This window comes from Myodes glareolus, chromosome 22 (assembly GCF_982192425.1).
Source record: "Myodes glareolus chromosome 22, mMyoGla1.1, whole genome shotgun sequence".
Taxonomy (NCBI): Eukaryota; Metazoa; Chordata; class Mammalia; order Rodentia; family Cricetidae; genus Myodes; species Myodes glareolus.
This window is the reverse complement of record NC_142047.1, coordinates 32,972,605-33,000,275: the sequence shown is the minus strand read 5'-3', so window position 1 is coordinate 33,000,275 and position 27,671 is coordinate 32,972,605. Positions and strand designations below refer to the sequence as shown.

At 46.5% G+C, this 27,671-nt stretch overlaps 1 long non-coding RNA gene across 1 annotated transcript in view; it reads left to right on the top strand.

Annotated features, from left to right (window-relative positions):
- The window catches only part of LOC146890305 (uncharacterized), a 30,265-nt gene extending 8,751 nt beyond the window's left edge, over window positions 1-21,514 (top strand). Inside the window, exons 2-4 of the long non-coding RNA XR_014998983.1 lie at window positions 9,730-9,839; window positions 20,687-20,763; window positions 21,008-21,514. This is a non-coding gene — a long non-coding RNA (uncharacterized LOC146890305). The remainder of the gene's footprint in view (window positions 1-9,729; window positions 9,840-20,686; window positions 20,764-21,007) is intronic.
- The last annotated feature ends 6,157 nt before the right edge of the window (window positions 21,515-27,671 follow it).

Genomic DNA, 27,671 nt, shown 5'->3' with positions numbered 1-27,671 from the left:
AAACAAGCCTGTTCTGTAGAAAAAGGCAAGTGCGAAGTCTCTCAAAGGGGAGTTGATGGGCAGACACCAGGATTAACTGCTCTTAAGCCTTGGGTTTTATAGTGTCTCTCTTCCAGAGGAGCCAGCAGTGGGTTTGCTTCTTTCCTCTTCCTGAATAAGGCAAGCCCTACAAACAGCAGCTGGGATTCCATCATGGGGGTGTGTGTGTGTGTATGTTTGTGTGGGTGGGGGCAGCAATGTGTGTATTCACAAGTAGGTGGAGATGACCACGTGCCTATTTATTTGGTTTGGGCTATGCACATCCCCCTTTTCTAATAATGCACTTAGCAGCCTGAGAAACCTTACCTGCCTGTACTGTGCATACATCCCCAACCCTGAAAAATGGCACACACGTCTCTTCCCCTTAATAACCACCAAACTTCTCTTTAAATATGCTTTCAGCACATCCTGGTTTGGTAGGAAAGCTCATCTGGCTGGTCTAAACTGGTTTGGGGTGCCTTTGTGAGGGCAAAGCAGTTCACATAAGTGTTTGACACCTTATACCTATGCATAATTGGACATATATGTGATTAAAATCAGATGTTTCATGAGAGGGGACAAGAGCAGTCAGTGACCATTTGATCTAACCTATCGAAATAAAATGGAGAACTTCCCTCGCCAAACCCCTCCTTCTCTTAAGCTCCCAAACAACAATCCCAGCTCTTAAGTATCTTCACACTTGGGCCAGGCCCTCTTGTGCTTTCTGACTTGTTCTGTAGTTTTGTTTAAGTAAAGCTTACTTGACACTTTTGCAAATCTATAAGCACTTTTATTTTAATTCTGCAAACAAGAGGCCAAGAACGTGCAAAAACCCAGTGCATGTTACTAGTAATCCTATTAAGAATATATATATATGTATATTTATACACATATTTATATACATACATATATGTATATAATGAGAGAGAAGAGAGAGGGAAGAAGAAGGGAATGAGGGGTGGGTGAATGGATGGCTAGATAGATAGATAGATAGATAGATAGATAGATAGATAGATAGATAATGTAATGGATATTATGTAAAGGTGGAGAGCCTGAATTCAGTTGTTTGTCAAGACTTTTAGAAAGTCATCCAGGGCCCTTTAGAGATGGGTCAGAAGAACAGTGACAGCCTGGCTCCCAACCTATCATCTCGGCCATATGTGAGGGCCTATGTAGCTTAGCTTGCAATCACTCCACCCTCTGCCCTTTCCCTATGAAGCTCTTGGAGTCAGTGTTAAACGACATCTTCAGATTCTTCCTACCCTGCAGATCCTGGTTCTGCCCCACCCCCCCTTGTGGGTCTGGTGTAACTTAACATCTTCATAAGTGTCTGCTTCCTGCCTTTAAGATAGGGTGCTAAGAATCCCATGGATTGTTCTGCAAGCTAGAGGAGACCTTGCAGAAAGATACTCTGTGGTTTTGGAGCATCAAGGCCTTTCTGTGCTTCCTTCTCTGCTCTGTGCAGAGGGGCCACCTCCCTGAAGCGGAGTCTCATGGACCACCACCTGGAATGACATGTGGGCTATCACACCCATGGTTCACCTTTGCTTCCTGAACAATCAGACAGACTTTGTGACCTGAACTCGGGACTTGGATGTGTTCATGTCTTCATGAATATTATTGAAAATGCATGTTTTTAATTTTTTTTTTAAAGCAGGACAAGCCATTAAAACTCACAGCCTCCTCAAGCGGAAACAACATGTCTGTCGGGGCTGAAGCAGTCTGCGGCTGTCCCCTAATCACCATCTGCATAAATACAAGGTTACTCCTGGTGTTAGGGCAAAAACAAGGACCCCAGAGGCAGACGAACTGAACTCAGGCTCCCGTTCTACGCCTGTGTGACTTGAGGCAACTTCCTTGACCTTCTGGGTCTTGGTTCTTTGCCTGTAAACATGCTCTGCCTATTTTACCTGCCTGGCTTAGCGGACACTGCTTTGAAGAGTTTTAACCAGATGTCTATATATCTGGCTGCTAGAGCAACCTTAGTGTAGCCCACACATGCTATCCTGAAGTTCAGGAGGTCAGAGATCTGTTGAGCCTATTGAGCTGAGGATCACATCTGTAGGACCAAGATGCTCCCCCAGAGTCTGCTTGCTTGTGCGCCCGTCTCCTCCTTGCAAACGGAGAGCACCACTCTCAGCCTCACTTCTTTCCTTATGTCCCCTCCTGAGACTCCACACCTCCCATCCCTCATAGGAGCATCTGTCGGCTCCCTGGGATCCCACAGTCTTGGATGCTCTCCTGTCTCTAGATCACTAACTTGATCCCATCTGCAAAGTTCCCTTTATCACTTAAGGTACCATGTTCCCTAAAAGTTAGAACATATCTGTCTCTAGGGGAGTAGTTATGGGAAATACTACCCTGCCATTCCCCAGATGAGAAGAGGCTGCTACCGCTAGGAAAGGAAATGGAGCACAGGCGACAGCAACACGCTAGCCCCGCATCTTTCCAATCATTGCACAGACTTTGACTGAGTGCCCACTGTGTGCCTGTTAAGTCTCTGTTCCCAGAGAATTAATGTGCGAATGAGGGACTTGGATAGTAAATATATTAATATAGCAGATGTGACAAAGTTAGGAGGACAGTCAAGCTGGATGGGGGGGGTGCTGGGGGGAAGCAGTGTTGGGTGAAAAAGTGAGCGTTCCGGGGCAGAGCCTAGAATGAAGGAAAGGGGCAAGACAGCCATGTGGACTCTGGGGGGCAGCAGGTGTTGCTGTTGTATGGGTTGAATTGACGCCCCAGAAGTGACCTTCTGCCCTGATGCTGGCCCAGGAATGTCAGCTGTCGGAAAATGGCATCTCTGCAGATGTAATTAAGAGGTCAGATAAGATAATAATGGCGAATCAATCCCACACCCGTTATGTTTTAAAGGGGTATTTATTTTGGGGGGTAAACTTACATACACATAAACCGTCAGGAAAGGAGCCTAGTCGCTGGAGCAGAAGCTGCTCTTCTTTTAAAGAGAAATATACCACGCCCCAGTGGACTGGTATTTCAATGGCTATTGGCTGACAGAGCGGAAGGCACTCCCGCAGCAGACGGAGGGCATCCAAACCCAATCAGGATCGAAGCCTTGAGCTAGTTTTTCTATAGAAAAGATGAAAAGAGCTTTTCTCTGTCACCGTAAACAAACAAACAGTTACAACAGCCAGTCTTGGTCGCTCACTGTCAGGCAGACCGTAAACACCTCATTCCTTCTCTTCCAGCTCCGTGAAGTGCTTTTTCTTATTGTCCACTTCACAGGCAAAAAAAACTAAGACTTAATGACTCAAAGTGATGATTGTCTCCACTCAGCTACTCAACTGGATTTCTGAGGCTTGAGCCCACATCATTTTTGCATCCAGGATTATGCTATTAATCTCAACACATCCCTTTTCCACCCTGGAGCAGCTTGAAGGAGGGACTCTTCCCCCCCCTCCCGCCCCCTCGAATGTTTCTAGGTGTCCAGTCTCTCACCTAACATTCAGTTAAAACATATTGATCTTTGCATTCGCTAATGAGCTCTTAAGTCTTGACAAGAGAGTTTAGTTCAATCAGAACTTTTGACAAATCCCAGACCAATTTTCCCTACTCTGTTGATTTATTTATTCTGTAAACATTTGTGCAGAGTCCCTGTGTGCCTGTAATAGGTTGTGGTGATTCTTTCTTTTCTTTTCTTCTCTTTTCTTTTCTTTTCTTCATTCCTTCCTTTCTTTCTCCCTCCCTTCTTCCCTCTTTCTTTCTTTCTTTCTTTCTTTCTTTCTTTCTTTCTTTCTTTCTTTCTTTCTTTCTTTCTTTCTTTCTTTCTGTTCCATCCTGAACAGACTCACTATATCTGCAGTTTGAATAAGGCGATGTTTTCACTGGTCTTAGAGTAAAACACCTAAAGTGTCCTCCTATATTTTAGGCCTCATGGTGACCAAAAATAGAGAGCTGGAAGCCACAGGGACATGTTTTGGCTCCTCCCACTTGTGACTTTGGGACATTTACATGGCTTTGGATGAACTAGACTCCCCTGGTGGCTATCAGTTCTTCCTCCTAGGTGAACAGGGTGCCTTCCTGGCCATTAAGATGTCACCTGTACCATCTGATCATAAGGTTTGGTTGAAAAGTCTTTCTTTTAAATATATACTCTTTCTACTGCTGCTGCCACTGTTGATAGCAGATTGCAAGAGCCATCAGGTTGGCCATATTCTGGGTGTCTTCAGTGGCCTTAGAACCCCAGATCAATTGATCTAAGCATCTTGGTTAATGACTAGAAAAGCTAGCCTGTGTCTGAGTTAGGATGTGTGGGCAGAACATACATGTTTGGTGGTGATGAGTGCTGAGGAATGGGGCGTGAGAGCTTCCTTGAGGTTACCAAAGAAAAACCAACTCAGAGGATGAGCTTTTGTTTCTTGCCCCTCTGCAGCAGTGAAAGAGCTGCGTGACAATGCTCTCTACATGGTCTCTCCCCAGAACTGTGAATTATAAATGGTGCAACTCCTCCAAAGAGCAGCTGAGCATCGTGCGCTGAACCTTGAACAAGCTCGTGGCCTTTTATCTAGCAATTGCTTCTCCAGGATGGAAGTTGGTTAAATCACAGACGCAAAGAGCTTTAGATGTAATGTTGCTTACCAGTCACTATAGTAGCAGAGCTTTGGAAAGACTAAGTGTCCAACAATTGGGCAAGTGGTTAAATAACGTCCGCCAATCATCCATTCGATAGAATGGTGTGCATCCATTTAAAATGATGCTTGTATTCATTCTTGTTGCTGGGGAAACATAACGATCATGATACTTGCTTTTGTTATGTGCCAGGCACTGTTCTGAGGGTTCCCAAGAAATGACTCAGTTAATCCTAGCAACCTTTCCATACAGGCACAATGTCACACTGATGTCACAGACAGGGAAATGGCCACCTACTAAGGCAACAATTCAGAACTTACTTGCCTCTGTAGCATTGTGGATCTTGAACCCCAACTATTTCTTGATCATTTACCACTGTGTCTTACTGTGACTACAGAAGGAGGAAAACACAAAACTCTGTCCGGTCAGTTTCAGTTTCTCAGGGAAAGAAGTCTGTTACCTACTGAGAAAGAGCAGGAAAGGGCTGAGGAGACGATGCCATTGATACTGTTTGCTACACAATTGCAGGCACACGGACCTCATTCCGTTTCCAGTACCCTCATAAAGCACCAGGCATGGTGACATGAATTTGAAACCCGAGTGCTGGCGAAGCTGTGACAGGTAGATTCCTGGAGTTTGCTGGTTTTGGTCAGTTAGTACTGCCAAAGTCTGGGGCTTCAGGTTCAGAGACTTAGTGTCGAAAACTAAGGTGGGGTGTAGTAGAGAATGTTACCTGATGTTGACCTCTGGCCTTTACATGCATTCACACTCACTTGAATGTGTATTGTACATACACACTCACATGCACACTCACAGAGTTGCACATAGACATACACAAAGCTATCCACACAGCTACACATACATATACAACTTCCCAAGCCACACACAAACACACACACATACAATTGCATACAGAGCCACACGCACACACAGCCACACACACATACACTTGCACACACAGCTATGCACACACACATATATACACGTATACACAGCTACAGACACAGCCCCCTATACCTACACACACACACACACACACACACACACATACACATACAGAGCTGCATGCACAACCACATACACACAGCCACATGCATAGCCATATACACACACATATACACACATAGGCACACATATATACATATGCGTCCATTCATATACACACAGCTAAACACAACATACATACACAGCTACATATACATACATAATCAGACATATAAACACTGTTACACATACACACAGAGCTACAAGCACAACCACACACAAACAGTCACACATACAGTCACACATACAAAGGAAAAACAAAGACAAGAAAATCCTCATTTTTCTCATTGCTACTGTCTGTAATGGTGGGCCCTGAGTAGCTCAGGTTAGGGGACATTGTCTTCTAATTTTGGCCATCTTACAGTGGCTGCTGTAGCTATTCTCATGGTCATCTTTTGTCATAAAAACCAAAAACCAAAAGCGAAAAACTAAACAAAAAAAACCTTTCCTCCCTGAGCACCCAGCCCTCGTTAACATTTAAACTAGTAGCATGGGGCAGATCCACTGAGAGCCTTCCTAATTTTTCTCTTCCTCATTTAAGACTGACATATATGAAGACTGCCAACTACCAGGTTTCCTTAACCATTTCCTCCTAAAGATAAAAGCTACTTCAGAAATCTGGGATGGTGGCCCATCCGGTAAAATGCTTGTGCTGTTAGCCCAAGAACTTGTATTCGAATCCCCAGCACCAATGTAAGAGCTAAGATGTTGAGTCAGTGCTGGGGTGAGAGAAGGGTAGTTACAGGGGCTTACTGACTAATCAGTTCAGCTAAAGCACAGCCTAGTTGAAGTGGTGTGCATGGGCACCTGAGTATACTTACGCAATGCACACATGTGTACACCACATGCACAAGAATGTTGTCAAAAAGCTGCAGGAAACCTGGCTGAGGACAGCCTTGCAGAACCTCAGATGGTCTGCCATGCCTTCGTTCCCACTGTTTTACCAAATGCATCTTTTCTTTGCCCTCCATCCATTGGGCTCCTTTTCAGTGGTGAGCAAATGGGCTGGATTTGGTAGCATCATCCTCTTTGTAGTACAAACAGGAAGGAAAGGCCCAGGAGTATCTGTCCAGGTGGCAAGAGAGCCGGTTGCCTTGCTCCTGGCCGTTCATTTTCTCTGAAGTGAAGAATCAAAGAGCCGAATGCCCGGTCCCTGCTGCAGTGCAGGGGTTATCAGGTCTGAGGTGTGAATTCTCTTGAGAGGCTGGTTTGGGGTCTTCTTTCCTCTAGGATCTCATAGAAATGTGCCACTGGGGTTACAAAGAGGCCTGAAGGTTGTGTGGGGAATTGGCTGGTCTTCCCTTCCGTTTTCTTAGTGACAGACTGCTTCAAGCAAATCTTACTCTTGAAGCAGGAGCAAAACAGTGATGCTGACTGCGGTAGCTTGAGCTTTTTATAGGTAGGGTCTTGCTTTGCGTAGGGAAGTTTCTTGATGGGTCCCTTGCAGGGAAGACATGATCCCATGGATTGTGTTCTGCAAGAAAGCAGAGACAAGGATTACTTTTGCTCAGAGCTAGCAACTTTTGGGATGGAGACTGGGCAGGGGCAGGAGTCAGGCCTTGGGTACCAAGGCAGCTAGAAAAACTGTTTTGAGGAGCTATCCAGTGTTCCGTTTCAAGGTCTTTGTGTTGCTGGGATGTCCAGCATCAGCATCACACTGCCATGTCCTCTTATAAGAGTCACCCATCTCTTTAGAACTACAGTTGACTGGCAGTCAGAAGCCACCAGGAAGGGATGGTGGTGGTCCTGGGCTCCTTTGCAGATAGGCCTGTTCTTTCCCGTTCCTGGCCCCTGATCTTCATGGCAGGTGGATGGGCTTAGCCTGTGAGAAGCGTTCTCAGGAGACTGGAAGGGTTAGAAGGCAGAAACAAGAACAGCCCCTCTCAATTTTGCCTGGTAGAGTTTCAGGGCACATTTTTTGGCAGTTCTTTTTTTCTTTGAGATAGGCTGTCACTATGTAGCCTTGTCTTGCCTAGAACTCACTGTGTAGACCAGGCTGGCCTCGAACTTACAGAGATCTGCCTGCCTTTGCCTTCGGAGTGCTGGAACTAAAGGTGTGTGACCTGGTGGCTGGCTCAGGCAGTTTTTGTGTCTCCTTGTAGTATAGAGATCTACCTTCCAATGAGTGACCACAGGCACAGCCTCCAGCAACATCACCTCTTTCTCTTGGCCCTGCAGCCCTGAGATGGTCGCTTCCTGCTGTTCCTGACTATGTTATGTCGAAGTCTCCAGGTCAGTTGGTTGAACAGCTGTCTTATCAGCTTTGAAATTAGTCTGAGTATTTCAGACTGCTAGGAAACACACACACACACGCGCATGCACACACACACACACACACACACACACACACACACACAGAGAGAGAGAGAGAGAGGGAAACACACACACACACACAGAGAGAGAGAGAGAGAGAGAGAGAGAGAGAGAGAGAGAGAGAGAGAGAGTTGGTCCATACAATTGCAGGTGCTGGAGACCCCAGTTCTGCAATAGGCTGAAGACTAACTACCCAGAGAGACAGCTGCCTTCTGAGTCTTGGAGTCCTAGAACCAGGAGCCCCAATGGTGTAAATGGATCTTGGTTTAAGTCCAAAGGCTGAAGGTCAACTTCCAGCCTGCAGACCTGCAGGCTTTCACACGCAGAGAGTGTATCTCCCTTTCCCTGACAAATTAAATTTTCTGTTTCTTGTCACTCTGACCAAAATAACTTGAGGGAGGGAGGGCATGTTTAACTGATGGTTTCAGGTGGGTGTATGTGTGGGGCTAATCCATCTTGGCATGGAAGGCACTGTGGGTCCATCTGCCTGTGGTGGCAGAGACTGTGGACTAGGAAGCCGAGTTCATGGCCAGAACCAGGGGCAGATCTGACCTCTAAAGCCTGTCTCTAGTGATCTGCATCTGGTAGCCAGAACCCACATCTAAAGGCTCCATAGCCTTTAAAACCATGCCACATGTTGAGGATGGAGCGCTTAAAACAAGAGCATGTAGGTACCATTCCAGACTGAAACCTTAGCAACCAACCATCCTTTTGTTCCCTGAGGGCCATATTGTGGAGGGGAACGTGTTTTACTTGGTGTACTGAATCAAATGCCGATTTCATTCAGGAAAAACAATCTCATAGACACATCGAAACAGCATCTAACCACATATGTGAGCACCCCATTCATCCAGTCCATTAGATACGTGAAATTAAACTTAAGACTTATTCTTTAAGTTTGGTCCATTCCATTGATGTCTGCTTCCCTGGTTGGACTCTGTCTGATTCAGGGATGAGAGATGTCTGTGAATGGATGGCTAAATAGACAAATGCCAAATTCAATGATATTTCTCAAATCATGAGTCATCAGTGATTGGGTGATGATGTAAGCTATTATGTTCCCATTTGCAATGTCAATGTGTATCTTATGGACTTACTGTTCATATCTAAATTAAGGTCTCCAAATACAAGTATAAATTCTGGAAGTATTATAAAATGAGCTGTTAATATTAAAATTTCATTAATTGCTAGAATTATGAACTATTGCAAGAATAAACTATTGCAATAATTAATTTTGTTGATGAAAGTTAATTTTACTTATTCAGTCATCTTCAAATATTTTCAGTCAACAAATAAATGGAGAGATAGATAACAGTTAACATTCAAATATTGAGAGAATAAACTAGATAGCTTTAGGAAGAATATTATTTCCTTTCTGAGACAAGCAATATTTATAATTTTAAACAATAATACAGAACAGAATAAAAGGAATTAGATTGTATCATGATTACAATATTTGTGGAACCTGCATTCATAACATTAAACAAAACAAGCTTTAATAACTGCATTTAATTTTTAGCCATTTAATCTTATCTAGGAATTCTATCTAGGTCGTGAGAATTCCAAGAAAAAATATTTGAATTTTTTGATATCCTGAGAGAATGAATTGGAAGTGAAATATTATTGCCTTTGCTGCTTCAAAACAAGAGGAAAAATCTCCCAGCTTGTGTGTCATATTCACAGTGACTCTGCTCCAGATGCAATAAGGGTACAAAGCATAAAGAATCAGAGAAAGAGGAGGTGACCCAGATAGCTGTTTCTTTACAGATTTGAGCTGAGAGGTGCTAGGACCACCCTCACTGCTGACAGCCCTGAGGGATTCTTGTTCCTGCCTCAAGACAACGCCTCCTCCAGAAGTAACAGCAGAGACCCAAAAGGTAGGTTTAAATAATAATAGCAATTAATGTGTTTTTATTTTGTTTGATTTCTTGAGACAAGATCTTGTGTAGTCCGGGACAGGCCAGAACTCACTATGTGTGTACCCGAGGATGTCCTTGAACCACTAACCGGCTTCCACTTCTCAAGTGTTGTGCCCAGGTAATCATAACAAATATGCAAAATAAAATGCAAGAATTATTCCTGGCTGGAATCCTCCTCCCTAGTCCCAGCTATCCTCCCTGGCACAGCAGTATCCTTTTAGCCTAGAAGCACCCCCCCTCCAACAGGACCGCTTCCACCATTCCACCCTGCCCCTGCTAGGCAGAGATCCCCGACATCAGAAGCAGTTCCCTCCGTCGGGATCACAGAGCAGCAGCTAGAAGAGATGTCAAACCCTAGTAGGCTGAGGCCTTCTGAGACTTGAGCCCACGGTCCCCAAACAAATTGTGAAGGTTTTATTGGTTAAATAAATTTGTTTGTCACTGACGAGGTACCAACAATTACAATCCACATCTCTGTCCTCTTCCTTAATCTAATCGCCTCGACCTATGAGATCATCAGCATCTGTTTCCTCATTTTCCAGACGAGACAGCAAAGCTCAGCCAACCCAAGTAATTTGTCACTTGCCCCAATTTGTAGGGCTGGTAAATGGCAGAATTTGGTCTTAAACTGTGGTCCTGCTGACTGCAGTGCACACGCGCCCCTCCCCACTCTGGCAGCAGGCCTAGGATGTTCAAGGCCATGAAACCCAGCTCCCTTTTCCTAGGGAGGAAGAAAGAAAGAGGCTCAAGGTCAACACCCAGAAGGTCAGCATCACTGAGGTTAATTTCAAGTCTGAGGCAGTGTAGATAGAGCCAAGGCATATCAAAACAATATCTGCTGCGTCTCTTCTCCAGCATCCTGCTTGGGATCCATGGAGCTAGATGCTGTAGGCTTTGGGAGCCCTCCACAAGTCGCTGAAAAACAGTCCGTTTGTTGCCAGTTGGAGAGGCAAATGCTGGTTGCTTTTTAATTTACCTTGTGAAATGGCCGCCGCTGGGCATGTGCAGGCTATGTATGGCCACGAGATCACAGGGCCGAGAGCCAGGCACTTTGGCCTGATCCCTGCTCTGGATGTAACATGGGTGTTTGAGACCACTGCCTGGAAACAACTTAGCAAAAACTCTCCGACCATTGTCAAGCGTGCTCAGGAGCTAGCTCTTTGCTTCGAGGCATTTTAATTACTCAGCGAAGTGGCAGCAGGGGAGGCAGGCCAGGCTTGGAGACATCAATAGTTTGCCTGGAATGAAATGGCCCAGATGTTGCTGCCGCCTCCAGCTCCTCTCTGCCCTGAAATGTCCGGCTAACACTCCAGAGTGCTGCTGCCTGGTAGAAACATAACAGGAGCCGCATACCTCCTTTTAAACTTCTCTAGCAGCTAGATTGAAAAAGCTAAGGGATTTCGGAGGATTAATCTTAACAATATATTTTGCCTACTCGAATACAGTCATCTCTTGGAGTTCATGGTGGATTTCTTCCACGGCATCCCCAGGCACAGAAACCCATGCTGCTCAAGCACTGTATAAAATCGCACATAACCTAATCACGTGCTTCAAATAATCTCAAAATTATTTTGTAATACCTAATAATTGTATTATGTTATGTAAGTAGTTAAGATTATGTGTTGTTTAAAGAACAGGTAGATACATCTTCTTGGTATGGAACCCTGGGCTTCATATACACATTGTACGCTGAGCTACACCCCTCCCCAAGCTGTTTAGAGAAGAATGTTGGCCACAGGAACAATGGACCTCTACGTGGTCCTCTCGGTAGCACAGCACTTTCCAACATCTTTCTTCACTCAAAGGCTTTTAGTAACTCTTGCTGTTGGGCTGTTGGAACCAACCATGTGTTGCAGCAATTTGTGCATCTTCCTGCCTCCCTCTCCAACATAAAGGAAGTTTTAAGAGTGATGGGTAGGGCACTATTGCATACCTATTATGCCCAAATTTGAAGACCTTGGGTTCCTTGAGCTATGTTAATTCTATTTTCTGCTGCCCTACCACAGCTTCCTGGGATGGAAGGATGCGCAGGCATTGTGTATGGCTTTACATGATTCTCTGATTTCATTGTTGGCACAGTTACAAAAGCGGCGGCATTTAAGCAATGGAAAATGGGAGTTCGGTGCAAAATACTCAGTCTAAATCTGCTGATTCCATGTTTTGGGGGCAGCTGCCTCGTGCTGGGCTTACATTCAGTGTAGAATCTCAGAAGGTCTGTGTTAATCCTAAGTTTTGAGCCACTGCGTCTCATTCTTCCTTTGGATGAGCAGTAGGCAGATGGAAGCTGCACAGAACAGAGCCGCCTCCCAACTCCTTTTTCCTTTCTGATCCAGCTTGGGCTTGTGGGAGTGCTGATCATTGTCTTTTGGGGAGCTGGGTAGAGCGGAACCAGCTCTCTAGGCAGCTAGGCAGCAAATTGGAAGGGCAAGTGTGATAAATGTCTTTGTGGTGCCACGCTCATAGGATGCTGATGCTGGCGCCCTGCCCTTGGGCTTTCCTAGACATGGCTATATTTATGAGACGAGGGATCCACCCTCACTTACTGCCAGAGAGTATGATGTGCCTGGGTACCACATTGAGAGCACAGTGAAAATAAAGATGTGCTACTAATAATATGTCAATTAGTATTACAGGATAAAGAAAGAAAAAGACTGACGTAGATCCTCTCAGTGATTTCTTTCTAATTAGCCAAATAAATATGCAAGCCTCCCACTCGGGTGTGTGTTTGTTTGCTTTAGAACACTGTAATTACATCCCCACCCACAGCTTTGGAGCTTCTGGGAACCGGAAACTTCCACACATGGGCTTTGGCTAAGAGGAAGCGAGCCGGCCAATTTGAACTGGGCTGAATCACCCTCCTGCCCACTGGTGTAAGTTCCTGGAGTATGGGAGAGGAACTGATTAATTTCTGTCACCTTGACACAAACCAGAGTCACCCGGGGAAGACGGACCCTCAACAGAGGAAGTGTCTCCATCAGATTGGCCTGTGGGTATGTCTGTGGGGGCATTTTTTTTTTTTTTGATTGCTGATTTGATGGAGGAGGCCCAGACTACTTTGGGTAGTGTCGTCCCTGGGTAGACGGACCTGGGTGGTATAAGAAAGGTGTCTGAACAAGCTGGGGAGTGTTTCACTGTGGTTTCCGCTCCAGTTTCCTGCCTCGTCCTCCCTCAGCGATGGGTTGTAACCCGGGAGTCGTAAGATGAGATGAACCCTTTCTTCTTCAAGTTGTATTTTTCTTCTAATGTTGGTTTATTAGTTAATCAATGAATTGATTAATGTATCTATTTATGTGTATGTGCTCGAGTGTACATGTGTATGTGCAGGAGCCTGTGGAAGTCAGAAGAGCCATGGAATCTCCCGGAGCTGGAGTTACAGATGGTTGTAAGCCGCTGTGTGGGTGCTGGGAACTGAACCCTAATCCTCTGCAGGAGCAGTCAGCGCTCTGAACTGTTGAGCCACACTTCTCCCTCCCACACTGATTTTGGCCAGTGTTCTATGACAACAGAAGGTGCACGGGAATGCCTGCCATTACCCCAGTGTCTTCTGTGGCTCCCTTGATCTTGCTGGTAAGGATACCGATTCCACTCTGTCCAGATGACAGCAGATTAGGAATGGACCCCAGAGAGATGAATTATGTACGACTTTGAGCAAAGCTCTGAAATCGCCAGCCTCTACTTTCCCTTCTGCTGGATGGAGGAGGGTCTAGCCATCCTGGCCCCAAGGCAGGCAGCATCCATTTCCACCACCACTGACCTCATGCTCCATCTCTGCTGGTTGTCCACAACTCCTAGGTTCTTCAAAAATACAACTTCAATTTGAGTTTAGTTTGTAACCACTACTTCCGTTTTGGGATGTGATAGTTTATATTTTGAGAAATGCACCTCCCCACACAGCCGCACCATGAAGAGAGTAGAATGTGTAGACAGCTAGTAAACACCACCCCATAGCTTGGTGATGTGTTGTGAGAGAATGCGTCACGACATTCAAAAATATCAAAAAGATGCTCAATAAAAGAGATAGAGAAACAGCTGCTCAATAAAAGAGATAGAGAGACAGCTAGTGCAATAAGCAGGGGCCATTAAGATGAATAATCTGGAGTCATAAGACCAACTTCGGGGTCTTAATCTTTCCTTCTGCTAAGTGCATAGCCTGAACAATGTTTAACCTTTCTTATTCTGACAGAGGCCTGGTCTGTTTTTGTGGGCTTAAAATTTTTATTATTTATTGTCTGTGCATGAGTTCATGTGTGTGTGTGGTGTGTGTGTGTGTGTGTGTGTGTGCGCGTGCGCGCGCACGCGTGCATGTGTTGTACATGTGACGCAGTCTGAGCATCGAGGACAGAGAAGAACTTTTGTGGAATCCCCATTTGTCCTTCTTTCACTGTTCGCGTGGGTGCTGGGGATGGAGCTCAGTTGTCAGGATCTCGCAGTAAACGCTTTGCCTGCTGAGCCATCCTCTGGCCCTTGGTGGGCTGTTCTGAAGGGCCATGATTCTGAAGTCTGAATCATGAAAGAAAGTGGGCAATGGCATCTTCTGCAGAAAACAAGGGGCTGATTTGATGGATCCGAATTTTAAGAAGCAGGTCTTCATCCCATGAGGAACTCAGGAGATAATTTCAGAGAGGCCAGGCTGTGCTCAAGAGTGGAACTCAGGTGATAATTTCAGAGAGACCAGGCTGTGTTCAAGAGTGCACAACCAACATGGGCTAGCACCAGGGTTTAGCCTCAAGGTTGTGACTTTTTCCATGGCAGACTGTTCCTTACCACCTGCAGCGTTGGCCCGGCTCATGCCTTGTCCTGCAGTGTGTCTGTTCCTGGTTCTGCTGTGTATCTTGTTGCCGGCCTCAGTTTACTCACTTAAGATAACCATTGACCTTATCTAATAAAAGGCATCAGGATCCAAGGAATCTATTTAACTCATTATTAAAGATCATTTCCTGTTATTCTCTCCCCTGTAGCAAAAATTAGCTGTTAACTCTCGTGTTAGCATATCCCAGTCAGTCTTACTAGGAAATGAGGAGAAAATCAGTTCAGTGATATGTGGGCTGAGCCCAGGGAATTCCCCATCCTTGGTGCATATTAACATTATGCCTTAGAAGTTAAGGGAATGTTCTGTTAAGTGGAAAAAGAGTTGCAGAAATTTTACTTTCAAAAGTCAAGTTATAAGTTCCTTTTTTTTTTCCCAAGTCAAATTAATTTTTGTCTCAGGGCAAGAAAAAGTAAATTAAAAATCACAGACTGCCTCCTCCCAGGCCCCGTCTCCTCCTGGGTTTCTGTCCCTCTTGGATGGGGTTCCAGGTTTCACTGGCCCAGTTTGGGCCTTCGAGAATCCCCAGCCTCATCAGGTTCTGCTCCGGGGAGCCTCTGACTATGGCAAGGTGAGGAAGTCCGCCCTTCTTCCTGTCTTACCTTCCAGAATCTTTTCCTCCACCTGAATGTGTGTACTGTGATGTGTAGTAGGCCCAACATCTGGGCCTCTGGTTTTGGGATGCTGGCCACTCCTCTCTTTTCTGAGCAGAGGTATGTCCAGCTATAAGAAGGCCAAGCAAGGGGTTGGAGGTCTGTCCAAAATGCTGGCGGTGAGGAGTGCGCATTTGCACTGGAAGAGTGTGCTTACAGGGACTAGGCCTGTGTACCTGTGGAGGACACGCTGAGCCAAGGAGCCACTAGATTTGGAGCAGATGGTCATGAGGTATCATTTAATCTCCTGGTAGCCATAACATTACCTGCTTGCTGGGTTCAGATCTCTTTACCTGGACCTTTGCCGGCTCTGGGGTTCAGGTGACGTTGCAGGAGTGACCTGCAGGCTTTGCCACGGCTGGCTCCAAGGTCGCAGGAGAGCCTGAGTTTCTGTGCTTGGCCAGGAGCCCTGGGCGTGGGCTACCCTGTGTGGTGTCTGTTCTGTGTGGTAGGAACACAGCTAGACTCCTAACACATCTGCCGTGGGACTTGCAGCTTTTGGAATCTGGCCATTCTCATGGACATTAGAGATGGGAAAGTCCCACCAAGTCAGAACATTCTGTGATCCAGGAGACCAGAAGGGAGCTGGCTTGTGCTCACGTGGTCAGAGGTTTCTCGATTTTAGCAATGAAGTCGTGGACTCTGGAAAACCCCTCACACCCACAAAATAGGTCATCAGGTTACTTAGATACTTTTACCATCTTAAAAATGGAGGGCGGGGAGCTAGAAGGTATCTCAGACAATAAAATGTCTACTGGGCAAGCATGGGGACCAGAGCTCAATCCCTAGAACCCACGTGAAAAAGCCGGGCACGATGGCCCACCCTTGTAGTCTGAGCACTGAGAAGGCAAAGCTGGGGGGGGGGGTGTTGGTGCCTACCCAGCCAGCCTAGTTAGGTCTGTGAGAAAAAGCAAGGGTAGATGGTGCCTGAGGGGCATCTGAGGTCAGTGTCCCATCTGTACATGTATTTGTGCACACACATCTATCCACTCTTACCTACACACCCCACCCCCCAAGATGGGAGGAAAGACCATAGAGTAGACTCTGGTTTGAAGTCAGAGGGTCAGGAAGTAGTGTCCATGAACCCAGCTTTCTGGCCAAGGACAGAATCAGGGCTCCACCCACAAGCCATATATAAGCATCCGATGAGGTAAAGTTTTCTTCTGGCTCATGTCACTTGTTGGTATCTGACTTACAGTTGTTCTCTGTTAACTCCATTATCTTTAATTTGCTAGGAAGCAGCCAGCGAGAAACCTCTGGACACTTTCTCTTTAATGAAACACAATTTGATTACAAATCATCACCATTTCCCAGCAGACAGCCTTTTCTGGAGGGCTTCAGCCTGCTGCAGCCCTACCTGCATGATTTCTGCATTTCAGGGGAGCCCAGTGGGGGCCTTCCGAAGTCTTCTGCCAGAGAATGGCTCCCAGCATTTAGGCAGCCTAGGCATTAATGCCAGGTAGACATACCCTCCCTTGTGCTTTTATGGGTAATGGTTCTTTGTAGCTGCCTCCCCTTAATTCAGGGATCCAGTAATTCATGCAGTTTCATCGAGGAATCTGAAGTTCACATGTAAGAATTGTTTTTGAAGTTCCCGTGATGGTACATTCCTGTAATCCCAGCATTGAGGAGGTAGAGACTGAAGGGTCGGGAGTTCAAGGTCAGCTTTGACTATGTGGCGAGTCTGAAGCCAGCCTGGGTTACGAAAGATATGTATATGTCCTACACATATAAGAATTATTTTGTTTTATTTTTTCTTTCGTTACAACTGCCAATATATACCACCATGGTCTGTCTGATGTGTCAGACTTGATATGGATCTGAGGTCATACATTCAGTCTAAGGTCATACATTAGGTCTGAGGTCATACATTAGGTCTGAGGTCATACATTAGGTCTGAGGTCATATATTAGGTCTGAGGTCATACATTAGGTCTGAGGTCATACATTCAGTCTAAGGTCAAAGCTCGGGCCGTGAAGCTCAGTTGTGAGAACATCTGTCTCTGTGGATGTCAGAGTCTTGACGTGTGAATGTATAAGGTGATGTGGGCAATGGTAGCCTTCCTCCTAAATATTTTTAGGGCTAAAGGATACAGCAGGGGTGCAGTGTCTTTAACGTAGCCATGCAGCCGTCACGGTGAGACTTGGACACACAATGCCTGAGACACGGTGGAATAATTACTGAGTATACTTTGGGGTCTGTCACTTTTGTCCTTTTGTGCAGATGAAACATTTGTCATCCAGTTCTACAGTGGCCCCAAATTCCAGGAAACTGAGAACCACAGTTCCCCAATTTTCTCATGCCATTTCTTGCTCCTTAGACTCCACACTCTTCTCTAGACCCCAACCTTTACTGTGCCCCCCATCACCTCAAGGAGACATAAACCCAAACTACAGAAGACACTACAGCTGACAAGTTTCTTTTAAACAAGGTCTGAGTCACACTGTAGATTCGTGAACCCCACTGTGGCTGATGTTGCTTCCTAGTGAGGCTCTTGTTCTTTCTGGAGATGCTTTCCTTCGCGGGGAGATTGGCTTTACATGGGGGCCACAGTGGTGGCGAATGGGATGGAACAAGGAAGGGTGGATTTGCTAACAGCAAGTAGATATGGGTTGTAGCAAGATCGTACTAAGTACTGGTATGCCCTTTGGCCCTTGGTGGTCTGGAGGAGGTGATTTAGCGTCTTTAGCTGTTGATGGGGACAAAAGTAGCCCTGACTTGAGGGCGTTGTGATAAGGAAGGACATAAAGGTATAAGTAGGTGCAATACTGAGCGCATACCAGAATCCACTGTGAATACTGTGTGCTTTGGGCTGGGCAGTGTGGTGGTCTATACTTCACAGACCAAAGCTATTATTGTACCGCCAGCCCAGCCCAGGGGCAGCAGCGCTCCTCTCCTCCTAGTCATTGACTTGCAGGGCCAGAGCCCAATGGTAGTAGGGACAACTGACCCAGGGCTTCATGCACAGTGAAGTCGAGGCCAATTCCAGACCCAGGCTCTTGTGCTTTCTGATTGGAGGGTTAGTCTGGGCCTGAGAGGAGGCTCTTGCCTACCTGAAAGATGGGTAGTTGAGCTTAGCATGAAATATTCACGAGGTATCCAGAAAACTGGCTAGGAGGACAGGCAGGTTCATCCTAATCCTCATTGCAGAACAAAGAGATGTGTGTCCTTGGGCAGGTCGTTTCGTTTCATTGGTTCATCCAATGTCTCATTGGAACACGCTGAAGAATTAGATTAATTTATCGCTGGGGTCTGTCTGTTTCCCATATGCAGTTTTCTTGGTACCATTTCTTTGTTTCTTATCATAGTCTCTCTCCAGTCACATCTAGAATGCACATTCCTTTGGGCCAACACAACCTCCCTGGAGAAGTCTAGAAAAATAGAATCAGAGTCTGGGCTTACATAGCAGTAAGATCAGCCACCTACAGGAAGGCAATATGGGGGACACATGGGTTGCCTCCATTCCCCAGTTTCTTAGAGTCAACAATATTGTAATTGCTGGAAACATTGCAGATTTACCCAGCAGCCCATGAAAATAGCTGTTAAAGTCCCATTCACATCGGGCTGCCTAAAGGGCAAAAGCTTTCCATCAAAGACAGAGGCTGAAGAAAACAAAGCGTGGGCTCTTAGCTGTAGGTCCACTCAGGATGACACCTCTGTCATCCCACAGTGGCTGAGTGGCTGGGACTCGGACATCTGTCACTCACATGGACTCTTCTGACTTTGAACTCTCGACTTACTGTGCTCTGCTCTCCCTCACTAGTTCACACGTGAGACATAACTGAGTGTGCTTTCTCTTCTGTTTGAGATTGTGCTGTGATTGCCTGGCAGAGGGTCCTGGTTCTAAGATTCCTTTTTTCTTCTCTCATCTCCTCTTCTCCCCTCTCTTCCTTTCCCCTCCCCTCTCTTCCCCTCTCCTCTCATTTCCTCTTTTCCCCTCCCTTCCTTTTCCCTCTCCTCTCCTTTCCTCTCTTCCCTTCCCTTCCTCTCCCCTCTTCTCCCTTCTTCTCTCTCATTTTATCCTTCCCTTTCCTTCCATTCCCCTTTCCTTCTCTCCCTTCTCTTTCTCCTATCCTCTCTTTCCTTGGCCCCTCTTTTCCTCCCTTTCCCCTCCTTTCCCTTTCTCTCCCTTGCCCCCTTAGTCTCACTATCTCTGCTCTCCTTTCCCTTCTACTTTCTGTGGTCCTCAATAGATATCATTCTTTGAAGGAAGTCACACAATGACGCTTGGGAATAGATTCCAGCCTTGCCCTAGAAAACAGGGCTGAGTCCTGTGAAAGCGGACCCTTGTCTGTTCCTCGCACTCCTGACACTACATGGTTATGAGGTGCAGAACTCTGGATGAGAAGGGAGGGGGAACTGAACCAAAGTGTCGACAAGGGGGAATGATTATTTCCGGAGAATTCCTGACTTGATTGTTATTCTGCTGAGGGTCGTGGTGATTCTATTGATTCACCATCAGGGACTCAGTTTCACCATCTGAAAAGTTAAGGCAATGACATCAGCAACTCATCGCATTCATTTTAAACTAGAGAGTAGCTCAGTAGGTCTAGTTGGTATCAGGCAGGTCCTAGGCGCTTTCTTACACACTCTGTTTCCCTTTCCACACAGCCCTTCGAGGAAGTTGTTATTAGCCAAGTATTTAGAGACCAACGACCACAGTTTGGCGAGGGTGATGTAGCTGCCCAAGGAAAACAATATATGAAGCCGAACTTGAGAGCCATTTATTTTTTAACTGGCAGGGATTGAACCCAGGGCCTTGCACATGCTAAGTACACACGTTACGGCGGAGTAACTCTCTCTCCCTAAGCCAATTACTTTTTCTACCTGCAAAGATAATTCTCACGGTGTTCTCTCAAGCAATGAGGTGAGAAGAGGTGACTTCCTTCCCTGCCTCTGTTTGCACAGTAGGTCCTGTGTCACGGAGGATTCTCTTTCAACAACTGTCCAGAGGACAAGCGATGCACTATTTCTTCAGTGTTTGACAGCTTCACAGAATGGTCTCAGCAGACCCTTGGCATTTCAAGCACCCCTGGTTATGGAATGTTCTGGTTTAAAATTTTAATTGAAGGCCCTTACCTGAATGTGCCTTGATTAGCTGGTGTCCTGTCCCTGGCTCCCAGGGAGCAACAGAGCCCTACGGTCCCTTTTGTTCATCTCCCCCTACACGGAGAGAGGGGCTGCCCTCCCCGCCTGCCTCGCTGCAAGCTCTATTCTATTAGCACAGCCAACAGGCTCCACCGGGACTCTTGAGCTCACTCGCAATTTGGATGTCAGTAGCTGGGAAAAATCAAGCTTAATATTTGATGACATTACAAAGTCAACCTGTTCTCTTTTCATCCCAGACAAAATGCAAAAGCAGAGTTCTTACCAGGACGTTCCCCGAGGAAGCAGGAGACAGTTGGTCTGGGAGCCGCAGCAGGTTGGTGATGAACATGGGGCAGAGAGACAGCAAGCTCAGACGCTGGTGCTGCTGGCCAGACTGTTGACCTTGGGTGAATCTCACTGGTCCCCTCTATGTATTAACTTCTTCCTCCACAATAATTGACTCTGTGTACTTTGGTCTGAAACTATACCTCTTTAACACAGGTTGATTTGGAACAGTCTCTCTATACCAGGTACAAACTTTAGGAATGGCCAATGGTTTTAATTTTATTTCATTTTAGCGGCAGAGTCGGAAAAGTAAGGATGGCACACTGGAGAGCCGATGAAGAAGATTGGAACAGGGAACAGCTCTGCTTGAAGGAACTACAGAAGGATCAAGATGGCCTGTCACTGTGCCTGGGACACAGTTCCAGGCTGCAGTTCAGAGGCTCCGGGGATCTACAGGAGAAATGGAGGAATTCTGTGAACAAAGCAGGTCTTTACTTTCCTTGTCTATGCCTTTATGTTTAAGAGAGGCTCTGGGTTCCATTGTCATACAATGTTCACACTGTTCCGTTCCCCTGTCTCCCCAGCATCTGAATGTGTCCCCACGCAGTGGTGCACAGTAAGACAATGTCTCTCCAGGGTCAATTCCTAACATCCACATGGCAGCTTACAGCGGTCTGTAACTCTAGTCTCAAGGAGAATCCCATGCCCTCTTCTGTCCTCCGTGGGTACTGCAGACACTTGGTGTGCAGCATTCAGGAAAACACTCATAAAAATAAATACATTCTCCTCCTTGTTACCCAGCTTCTCTGAATCTTATTTAGTACTTCAAGGAAGGCCACATGTTTTACTGACTCAGAGAGTTGCATGTGTTTCATGCAACGGGAACCAGACTGGAGTTTTACGGGAGACCCTATCTGACCAGAGGATGCGGAGTTTATCAGGAGGACTTCTACAATGCCGCCAAAACATGCACCCACTCTACAAACCAAGGAAACAAACTCCTCTACAGCTGGGATTCCTGGGAGCTCCACTGTGTCCCCTCCTTGGAAATGAGTGATCTGCCTTTCAACTTCCTGTTGGGGACCATGGTCTTCAGTGAGACTGTAGGACATGGCAGGTCATGCTTTTCTGTTTCGGGCTTAGCTTTGCCTCTCTAAGACCTCAAGTAAAAAGAAATGATGGGAGATGTTTTCTTCTTATATACTTTCTAAGGTATGAGACAAACCCCAGAAACTTAAAATAACCCAGTATATCCCAATACATTAGAAATAGTCATAGTTCATGCTAACATGGGTTGGGAAAAACTCACAGGGTCTCAACCCTACACAAAGAACTGTAGGCAGCTAAGGAATTCTGAGAGTGGGAGTCATAGTCTTCCCGAGAGATAAGCACACCAATTGATATCCAATGTCAAATAGTCAGTCATGAAAACATATACATAAAAACAACATTGTGCAGACTGAGGAGGTTGCATTCATGTATTTGTGAATATACACACATCCATACACGTATGGAGGTAACAACAATTAAAGACACCATCAGTTTGGAAGCGATGGGGGGGTGGCATAGATGGTAGGAAGGAAAGGGGAGGGGGAAACGATGTAATTATATTATAACCTTAAAAATTAAAAAATTAAAAAAATATACACAACATACAGTCACAGCAGAAAGGCCATGAACAAAACAAAAAGATGCACATCAAACTGGAAACACGCATGTGTGTATCTCAGAGGTGGAGCTGCTTCCTCTACTACAGTAACAGCATTTACAAACCAATAAGAAAAACAGGCAAGGACGACCAGCAGAGCCTACAAATAGGAAACAAAGCTGTGTTTTAAGCATATGGAAAAGCAAGCAAGCATGACCTGTGCCCAGTTCTCAGAATCCTGTAAAAGGCCAGGGGTGATGGTGTGTGCGTGCCCTCTCAAAGCCAGGGAGGCAGACTCTGGAGGCACTCTGCAGCTTGATGGCCACCAAGCTTCCCCAAATTTGTGAACTCCAGATTCTGTGAAAGATTTTGTCTCAAAAGAGATAGTTGGTAAAGGCCCTTGTTACCAAGCCTGACAGCCTCCATTTGAGCTTCAGAACATACATGGTAGAAGGAGGGAAAATACTCCCTTAAGTCGTTCTTGGTCATGTTATGGCATGCTCATGTGTGAGTATGTTTACACACACACACACACACACACACACACACACACACACACGTTTAAAAAAGTAGACGGCTTCTGAGGAATAACACTTGAGGGTGACCCCTGATCTCTACCTGTATGCAGTCATACATGCTAGTAAGTGTACCTGCACGTACAGACCTACAGACATGCAAACACCCATCTACCATCCATCCACATGTATGAGAGCATATTCAGGTACATGCATACACACACACAGACACACACACACACAAAGAGAGAAACACCACTATGTGGAGATAATACTTTTCATTTCTAGGTTAGTAAAGATCAGAAAGTTTGAAAACACCAGGTGTGTGTGTGTGTGTGTGTGTGTGTGTGTGTGTGTGAACATGGGTATAATTTAAGTAGGATGGTTGGCAATATCTTATTTACTTATGAGTCAAAATTTGATTGTAAACCACACATGATAGGTTTGCCCACACAGGCTAAAGTTTCTTGCATACTCTCTCTGTGAAACAGCTTTTCCTAGTATAGCACTGAAGATGTTCCCAGGAGCCTAGACAGTGGCAGGTGTAACAAGGGAAGTGTCTGGACTGTATTTGGGAGCTGTTGGCCCCTCCATGACCAGCTGTGGTGATGCCCACTGCCCCTCTTCGGAAAGACCCACTCTCCACCCCCATCCCTCCCTCTGCTCTTGAAATGCTCTCCAACTAGGAGACCAGAGCCAGCCCTTCAAACAGATTCAATACTCAGGGGAGTGGCCTGGGGACAGGCTGTGCTCTCTGTGACAGGGACACGGAGATGGCAGACCCCGCTCTTCCAAGAGCCTCCCTGATGTGCGGCTAGAGGCCAGAGACTTCACTTTACAGCATTAATTAGGAGAGGCGCAGCGTTCGGAGACAATCTGTTCACAAATCCTGCCCAAGACCTGTTTCCACCCTGGGCTCTGTTGTTGATCACTGCCAGGGACCTGACTCCATGTGCCTCGATGGAATTCTCTGGCAGAATGTCTCCAAATGTGTGGACAAATCTGTCTCCTGTTTCTTCCCCTTTGCTTCAAGGTGAAACAGGGGCTCCTCTGGGAAGGAGAAGAGTACTAATTACCTGCTCGCTGCGGAGCTGTGTGGCTCTCCCCCCCACCCCACCATGTGAACTGCCTAGAGGCTTCCGACTGCTTCTGGAGAAGGTGGGAGTCCACAGTCTCCTGGGCTCCGTGGACCAGCTCATCTATGCCTCCTCCTCCCCATGACTCCTCCATAGGGAGTTGGGCCTACCTGCCAACCACTGCTAACTGTCCTTTACCTACCAGGGAGCTGCCTTTCATTTGGGCTGATAGCCTTGAGTGTTAGTGTCCGTTAGAATCCCTGGGGGACATCTAAAGAAATTCCAAAGGGGCTAGACCTTATCAACATGGGCTGTGATTGAATTAAGAGGTAGATGGACCTCCCTGGTATCTCTTCTTTGAAGTCTTCCTCTGGCTTAGGAGGGCCATACTCACTGGGATGCTCTTAGCAGTGAGTGGAGGTAGGATCAACCTTTATTTGGGGGCACTCTATATAAACTAGACTAGTTTTTCTGAGATAGACGTGATCCCCAGCTTTAACCTCGACAGACCCTGACAGTCACCCACTAAGAGTGTATGATCATAGCTGTTTTCATCCATGTGGATGATGACCTTGGCATGTTTACACATTGCATACAGTTACGTGAGTGTGCTGTGAGTCCGATTTTAAAGTCATATGAAGGGAGAGAGCACCAGGGCCCTGAAGAGACCAGAGCAGAAGCCAAAATGCCAAACAGCAGGAATGGTAGCAAGCCTGGCACCAATAGCCATCAGGAGAGACCCTAGACCTCCTAACCAATGAGAGTAATACATGTTCATAGTGTAGAAAAGGATCGTTCCACAGAAACCTTGTTTGAGATTTCTCACACAGTACAAGAGGCAAGAAGGTCTCTGGGGTCTCTTCTCTGGTGACCACAATCCCACTCGTGAGTTCTTCCACAACCTAATCACCTCCCACTCCTTACTGTCACAAGGGTGAGATTTCAGCCTATGAGTCTGGACATGGGAGAGCAAACACATCCATCCAAACTGTAGAATGGGAAAGAGTCTGCCGTTCAGTGAGGATCTTGATTTGTTATTTTTGCCTCACTTTACTTGACCGGGTCACTTCAGCTGTCCTGCAGAGCTGCTGCTCTCACCCCTACATCTGGGTCGGGGGAAGAGACTTACAGAGACCATGCAGCATCATGGTCAAGTAGGCTCTGGGTTGGATTCAGCTTGACTCCAGAACTCAAGTCCAGGTTCCATCAGGTGTGACCATGCTTCTTAGATCCAAATCTGGGATTGTCAAAAAAATCCCTAGTTTAATTACATCCCTTCATACTTCAACTCCAGTGATGATCTTGAAAGAGATACTGGGGCCGTGACACTTGGGGTCACAGCTTTATGAGGTGATGCCTTCCATCTTAGCCTTGCCCTTTCTCTAGGCATTCATTGGCCTCCAAACCTGTTGAATTCTGTGTCCCACTCAATAATGTCTGCGACCTGGTTCCCACCCTTAGAGGGCTTCCAATTATCAAGGGAGGCCTTTCAGAAAGAGGCAAAACCTATGGCAGAGTGTGGGGTCTGCCCAGTACGATAGGCAGGGAGAGGGTGTGCCGGCTTATCAGCCTGCAGCAGGGGATCCTAAACATGGCTACCAGACAGGGAATCCAGCACGGATGAGGGGAGCTTTGAATCTGGGCTTGGAACCAAATTGAGGTTGAGGAGGGGAGACGGTGTAGACAGAAGCACACATGTGAAAGCATGCAGGGAGAAAAAGACACTTTGTGCCCGGAAGACAGGACCAGTTGGGCTATGCATGGTAGGACGGACACTGGGGGGGAATGGGGGTGGGACGGGAGGCAGCCCCTAGGCTTCTAGGGGTCCGTCTGCTCTGCTGTGATGGATTCTGCCGGCACACTGCTTCTCTTCCCGCAATTCACACTCAGCAGGCGAAGCTAGCCTGCTCCCCGGACGTGTCTTTTCAAATTAGGCTAAAAAGGGAAAACGACTTCATCGTGGTTGTTTTCCAGTTGCTTCTTCTCCCAGGACCCGTCCGGCTGCATCTGTCTCAGGTTACCCAGAGAAGATGATGTTCACATCCACTGCTGATGGGCCTTCTGGATCATTCCATCTGCCATGCAACAGTGACTCCAGTGAGCTCCATTCTTCAGGAGGCCATTGCTGCTGTCTAATAGGTTCCGCACGTGTCTAAAGTTCCCGCTCATTCAAAAGACCAGGCTTGGAAATGGATTCTGCATCTGTTTCTTTGTAACAATAGGACACATTTAAAGCATGCTGCGGTGGCTCTCTGTGTCTTATTAGCATTTCACCTGTGGTTTGGTGACACACACAAGCTGGCTCAAAAACCATTGAAAAGGGATTCTTTGTTGATTAATTTGTTTTTCTTTCTTATGATGCTGCCACTTAGGAGAGATTTAAATTGTCTTTTGCCACTTTGTGTAAAACTACTCTATACAGACAGAACATGGGTATCTTTGATGATGTAATTGGAGAAACTGGATTTGAAATGTATAGAATAAAACACATCTGGAGGTTGGAGGACTTCAGAGGCCTGGAGGTCCCATGTCTCTCTTGGTGGTATTGGTGCCAGACTTGCTACCATTCCTACTGTCTGGCATCTTGGCTTCTGCTCTGATCTCTCCAGGGCCCTGGTACTCTCTCCCTTCATATCAGACGGGAGCTCTGCTCATGTCACTGAGCTAAGAATACAGGAAGGAGCATGGTATCTGCCTGTTTCAGTTTGGACTCCCAGTTTAAGACAGCAGAGTCCCAACCTACAATACCTCAGAGAAGACACAGAGTCTCATGCAGAGGAATGTGTCCTCCCCAAAGCCCCTGGAGGATAAGTAGGAAGTCCCTGGAATCTACTGGAAGCTATGAATGCACAAATATTCAGGATCCAGGGTCCAGGAGAAACAGACACCCCAGAATAGACTTTGTTGCAAGGACAACATGTGGAAATTTGGGGACTCAACCAGCATAAGGGGAACATCCTTGTCTGTCTTGGTTACGGTCACTTTGACTCTACAAAAACCTCTGTATGCCACGTATCACTCACAACACACATGTTCATGTGAGTTCTAGAGGGCAAGGTGCAACGGGGTATTCTCTCTGTAAAGTGGGCACAGCTATATCTTAAAGGAAGCATTGGAGCTGCTCCTGAGGCAGTACAGGCGATGCCTTCCTACACCAAATACCGGGAGTGTGATTAGATTCTGGAGGTCTGGATCCTGGGCAGGCCAGAAGAGATAAGAACTGACAACTGAGTTTGTACCACCCTCCTCGGAGCCCCTGGGATGTTTGTTAACCATGGAGATTCATGGGATCTGGGGAGGGTCTCGGCACTCCAGTCCTAACAAGCTCCTCAGGAGCCCCATGCTTGAGAAAGAGCCTTCCGGAGCATTGTCTTGACAAGGCACATCGCCACATCTGGGTTGCTTGTCCCAGAAGTACCGTGAACAGTGAAGGATGTTATACTCATGGTGACGTGAGTGTAGATGGGGGTTGGGAGCCATGTTGGCCATTGTGGGAGGTGTTGGACATCCCTAACCATTGCCCTGCTGATCTGCAGAGAACTGTAATACCTGAGAGTCCTTTTTTGAAGGCTGGCCAGCATGCCAACAGCTACTGAGACAGATACATCACTTCTCATGTCTCACCCTACTCTACACCTGGAGAAACTGCTTGTCCTGTCCACCACTTCGGCCCCTGGGAACAGCTGGCTATTCATTTCTCGCACCTAGCCCATCCCAG